This window comes from Oncorhynchus gorbuscha, linkage group LG06 (genome assembly GCF_021184085.1).
Source record: "Oncorhynchus gorbuscha isolate QuinsamMale2020 ecotype Even-year linkage group LG06, OgorEven_v1.0, whole genome shotgun sequence".
Lineage (NCBI taxonomy): Eukaryota > Metazoa > Chordata > Actinopteri > Salmoniformes > Salmonidae > Oncorhynchus > Oncorhynchus gorbuscha.
Window position 1 is genome coordinate 16,200,909 of NC_060178.1, and position 6,571 is coordinate 16,207,479.

Sequence of the window (6,571 nt, forward strand, 5' to 3'; positions counted from 1 at the left end):
TCGGCAACAAAACAGGTGCCTCAGGGTAACTGTAGTTTGAAAGTCTCAGTCCCCGACCGCCGTTATGAACCATTCATTTTCGAGGGGTTTGTGTCCCTAACGAATGACGAAGCGTCTCAACGACCGGTTAAAATCCTTAGAGATACTGGTGCGGCGCAGTCGTTTATATTGTCTGATGTGTTGTCCTTATCTGACGATACATACTGTGGTTCCAGTGTGTTAGTGCAGGGTATTGAAATGGGTTTTGTCCCAGTGCCATTGCACTTTGTGAAAGTACACTCTGAGTTAATCAGTGGAATATTCAGAGTGGGGGTACGTCCTATGTTGCCAGTGAAAGGTGTGACCTTTATAATGGGTAACGATATTGCCGGAGGAAAGGTAATACCCGTATTGGAAGTATTGGATAAAAGTGACCACTCTCTCTCGAATGAGCTGGCACAGAGTTATCCACATTTGTTCCCCGCTTGTGCTGTCACTCGTGCTCAGGCACTACAAGAGGGTGACGTGATAGATTTGTCGAACACTGTTCTGTTCAAAGAGGTTGATCAAGAGGATGGATTGTGTGATACCTCTGAGAAGCTGATCACCTCTGACAAACAGCCCAGGAAAGAATCAAAGAACGTTGAACTTATTGCTGATGCAATACAGTTACCAGTCACTCGTGAGCAGCTGATTGCTAACCAAAAGGTTGACAACAAGCTTGCTAAATGTTTTTCTAGTGTTGTCTCATTGGAAGATGTGAAGAAGAAGAACGTGGCTTACTTAATTGATGGTAATCTCCTCATGCGTAAATGGAAATCCCATGTTGACGCGGATGGAGATTGGAATGCTGTTTACCAAATAGTGATTTCTACAGCCTTTCGACAAAATGTGTTATCCCTTGCTCATGATCACCAGTGGTCTGGTCATTTAGGAATCACAAAAACTTATGATCGGATCCTTCGACATTTCTTTTGGCCGGGTTTAAAACAAGATGTGGCTCAGTTCTGTCGGACATGCCACACATGTCAGATAACAGGAAAACCAAATCAGGTTATTCCTCCCGCTCCTCTTTGTCCCATACCTGTCATAGGTGAACCATTCGAGCATGTGGTGGTTGATTGTGTCGGACCGTTACCGAAGACAAAATCGGGTAACCAGTTTTTGTTGAGATAATGTGTTGGCAGATGCTTTGTCTCGTGTGTGTGAAAATGATTGTTGTATATTTTGCAAGGTGGTTGCTTTGTTGTTGTAAGTATTCATTGGAATACTGTAGTCGCAACCCCTAGGGTTGCTCTTTTAAGGGTGGGAGTGTTACGGATACAGTTATCCTGTGTGTGTGTTTCTTTTCTCTCCTTCTCCACTCACAGGTGAAAATCATCACTCCCCAATCAGTCAACAATCAATCATCAATCAGAAGACACACCTCCTCCTATTTCCTGACCTATCACAGTTCCTTCCCCATGGTTTAAAAACCCCATCATTTGTTTGTTCTAAAGCTCAGCTCAGCTCAGCTCAATCTCTAGCTCAGCTCAATCTCTCTGTAAATGCCATGTCTGTAGGTCTCTGTGTTTCACTCTCGCTTTATGTCTTAACCTCTCTTTTGTTTAAGCACCTCATAGCACTTTGTCATCACCTGTGAGTATTGTTTTTGTTTATGGTGTTTGTGTTTGATTGCTGGTGGGAAAAGGGGGAAACCAAGACAAGTCGCCCATGGGCATACACTACCCGTAGGTGAACTTTGTTAAATACACTAGTTAGAACTGGGCGGACCACCCACTGTATTTTTTTGTTATTTAGTTAGCTGTTGTTAAAGTAGGCTAGTCTAGCTTAGGGGTGTGTTTTTGTATATTTATTGTTTCTTTCCTTGGGTCCAGCTCAGCCCCTTTTCCTGCTCCCCCCCATTACCGTGTGTTTATAAATAAACCTAGAGTTTGACGGTAGATTTCTGTTGTCGTGGTTATTTCGTGCACACTTTTACTTTGTCACAATAATAATTTGCATGAGTTATGTTACGGGTCTCATTACCATCCCCCCCCCTAGACTGTCGGGCCAAAAGGGATTCGTAACAGTTGCCAAAAAGTTCAATTTTGGTTTCATCTTATCAGAGCACCTTCTTCCACATGTTTGTGTCTCCCAGGTGGCTTGTGGCAAACTTTAAACGACACTTTTTATGGATATCTTTAAGAAATGGCTTTCTTCTTGCCACTCTTCCATAAAGGCCAGATTTGTGCAATATACGACTGATTGTTGTCCTATGGACAGAGTCTCCCACCTCAGCTGTAAATCTCTGCAGTTCATCCAGAGTGATCATGGGCCTCTTGGCTGCATCTCTGATCAGTCTTCTCCTTGTAAGAGCTGAAAGTTTAGAGGGACGGCCAGGTCTTGGTAGATTTGCAGTGGTCTGATACTCCTTCCATTTCAATATTATCGCTTGCACAGTGCTCCTTGGGATGTTTAAAGCTTGGGAAATCTTTTTGTATCCAAATCCGGCTTTAAACCTCTTCACAACAGTATCTCGGACCTGCCTGGTGTGTTCCTTGTTCTTCATGATGCTCTCTCGCGCTTTTAACATACCTCTGAGACTATCACAGTGCAGGTGCATTTATACGGAGACTTGATTACACACAGGTGGATTGTATTTATCATCATTAGTCATTTAGGTCAACATTGGATCATTCAGAGATCCTCACTGAACTTCTGGAGAGAGTTTGCTGCACTGAAAGTAAAGGGGCTGAATAATTTTGCACACCCAATTTTTCAGTTTTTGATTTGTTAAAAAAGTTTGAAATATCCAATAAAGGTCGTTCCACTTCATGACTGGGTCCCACTTGTTGTTGATTCTTCACAAAAAATACAGTTTTATATCTTTATGTTTGAAGCCTGAAATGTGGCAAAAGGTCGCAAAGTTCAAGGGGGCCGAATACTTTTGCAAGGCACTGTACATCATATTTTATTGATGACACCAAAAAAAAAACAGACAAACGAAAGCGAACAGTTCTGTCAGGCACAGACACTAAACAGAAAACAATATCCCACAAAACAACAAAAGGAAAATGACAACTTATATATGATCCCCAATCAGAGACAACGATAGACAGCTGCCTCTGATTGGGAACCACACTCAGCCAAAAACAAAGAAATAGAAAACAGACTTTCCCACCTGAGTCACAGCCTGACCTCACCAACCACAGAGAATAATAAGGATCTCTAAGGTCAGGGCGTGAGAGCTCCAGAGTGAAGGTTCACCTTCCATCAGAACAATGACCCTAAGCACATAGCCAAGACAACGCACGAGTGGCTTCGGGACAAGTCTCTGAATGTCCTTGAATGGCCCAGCCAGAGACGGGACTTGAACCCAATCTAACATCTCTGGAGAGACCTGAACATAGCTGTGCAGCAACACTCCCCATCGAACCTGACAGAGCTTGAGAGGATCTTGTCAGGACCCGGTTACGAACCCGGGTCTCCGGAGTGAGAAAAAGTCACTTAACCAACTGAGCCACGAATAGTCGGCAGAACCCAGAAGATGAGGCAGACACAGCAGTACTTGAGATGGTGTATTTAATGAAGTAAAAAGTGAAGTTCTTCAGGAAAACATGTAACTCCACAACCTCAAAAGGAATTCCACAAGAACAAAGGTAATCCTCCAAGACAAAAAAAGGTAAATCCACAAGGTGGAAGGTATAGCACAAAAAGCCTCAAAAGATACTCAAAAACAAACAAGAACAAAAAACAGAATTCCACAAGAGAGTCCACCGGGATCAACAAGAGTTCACAGAGTACTAGGGCTGGGTGCTAACATAAAAACACAGAGCAAAGAACTAAGGAAAACAACTGGTTTAAATACAATCAGGGGAAACGAGGCACAGGTGCAAATAATAATGGGGATCAAGGGAAAACAAAAGGTCAAAAGGCACAATGGGGGCATCTAGTGACCAAAAACCGGAACAACCCTGGCCAAATCCTGACAGATCTGAAGAGAAAAATGTGAGAAACTCCAAGCTTGTAGCGTCATAACCAAGAAGACTCGAGGCTGTAATCGCTGCCAAAGGTGCTTTAACAAAGTACCAGATAAAGGGTCTGAATACTTTTGTAAATGTGATATTTCCAGGGGTTTTTGGTACTTTTACCCCTTTTTCTCCCAAATTGGAACTTACAGTCTTGTCCCATCACTGTAACTCCCCTACGGACTCAGGAGTGGCGAAGGTTGAGAGCCATGTGTCTTCCGAAATACAACCCTGCCAAGCCGCACTATTTCTTGACACACTGCTCGCTTAACCCGGAAGCCAGCCGCACCAATGTGTCGGAGGAAACACCGTCCAGCTTGCACGCGCCCGCCACAAGGAGTCCCTAGAGCGCGATGGGACAAGGAAATCCCGATCGGCCAAACCCTCCCCTAACCCCGATGATGCTGGGCCAATTGTGCGCCGCCTCATGGGTCTCCCGGTCACGGCCGGCTGTGACACAGCCTGGGATCAAACCCTGGTCTGTAGTGACTCCTCAAGCACTTAGACCGCTGCACCACATGGGAGGCCTCAGTTTTTTATATTTAATACATTTGCAAAAATATCTAAAAACCTGTTTTTGGTTTCTCATTATGTGGCATTGTGGGTAGATTGATGAGGAGGAAAAAACATATTTGGGGGCGTGGTTAAATGTATGTGTATTTGTGACAACTATCAGTGGAAGTGTTGGAGCAGTTTAAGTGTTTGATAATTATGCCAGTACAAGCAATGCATTTGACACCGTTCTGCAAAATTAGCAAGAGATTGTTATAGTAATGAACTGCACTGTAAAGTGCTTATTGTGCATTTTCCAGTAATATAATGGTAACTTGTTGCTGTAAATTTGTAATTTCTTAACTGGAAAATACTTGTCAGGAAGTTATTATAAAAGTCACAATAACATACTGCCAATATGTTGCCAGTAACCTACTGTGCCTTCACTGATATTTGTGTTGACATGTACATCACTTGCTGATTGGCAGCATACTGTAGCAGCCTATCAGAATATTGCAGGAGAGGCTTATTTGAGGCATTGCTTTCAGCTAGTTCTTCTGGTCTCCCATGAAAGGTAACATCATCTTTGTTAATGTGTTCTGTTGTATTCTGTTCATAAATATTTAGCTTGTATACTGTTACATCTGCAGCTGTGTTATAGGCTGACATAAGTGCATGTGATACCAAACAGCCATATGATATTTCATTCGTAGCTAGTCAGTTGTGAAAGAAGAACCCAATTGTCATTCTTGAGGAAAAGTGAAGATACCTTAATGGAATATTAATGAAGTAAAAGTTAAAAAGTCACCCAGTAAATACTACTTGAGTAAAAATCTAAGGTAAATGTAATTGCTAAAATATACTTAAGTATCGGAAGTAAATTTATAAATTATGTAAAATTCCTTATATGAAGAAAATCAGAAGCCACCATTTTCTTTGCTTTTTTATTTATGGGTAGCCAGGGGCACTTTTACAACACTCAGCCATAATTTACCAAAAAATACTTGTGTTTAGTGAGTCCGCCAGATCAGAGGCAGTAGGGATGACCAGGGATGTTCTCCTGATAAGAACATGAATTGGACCATTTTCCTGTACTGCTAAGCATTTAAAAATGTACTTTTGGGTGTCAGGGAAAATGTATGGCGCAAAAAGTAAAAAAAACTATTCAGGAATTAAATAAAAGTTGACAACAATATAAATAGTAAAGTACAGATACCGAAAAAATTTACTTAAATAGTACTTTAAAGTATTTTTGCTTAAATACTTTACAATACTGTAGCTAGTTCCCATATTATTGTAACACTCACTTACCTACCAGGTACCAACTAGTTGATAGTAAGTTACTGAAAATTAAACATGAACTTCCTGTGAACCAGCTGCCATTAAGCTTTTGGAAGAAAGACGGTAACTTATTAACAGTGCAGTTCTTGATTGTCACAAGGACTTACAAATAGTGCAGAACTGACAGTGTCAAAAGAGATGCTCGACCTTCAACATAACGATAAAACCACTTAAATTGGTACAAAACTTCTACTGAAGGTTGGCACAAATACAACATATTTCAGAACATGCCCCCAAATTATCTAATGAGCCCTCGACAGCACATTGCCCCGACCTACATTTCAAAGTGCAGTAATGATTGTACCTAATCCTGCATTTGTGGGAAGTGGGAATTTACCACATACGACTGGGAAAAATACACTTGAAGGGCCCTCCAACTGGTACGTAAATATTAGTCGGAAATGCATCTACCATCCCTGAGCACTAACTTCCCCCACACGCTGATATCAGCTACTAAATTACCTTGAGAACAGCATTTGTCAGTTAAGCCGAAAATGCAAACTATTAATATGGTTTTAAAATTCCATAATTTGTTTACAAGCATGATAGCTGTACTTTTAGTTTATGGTTGATGCAAATGAATATATCGAACTGGTATTTATTTACAACTACACTGGTAAATTCCCACCTCCGACATGGTTACGAATGTCAAGAGTCTCTGAACTACTTTTTCGTTGGTATTGTCAGATAATTGCACGATTATAAACGTGATTCCGAGCAACTTTTAGAAAAGTGCAGAAATGTATTCT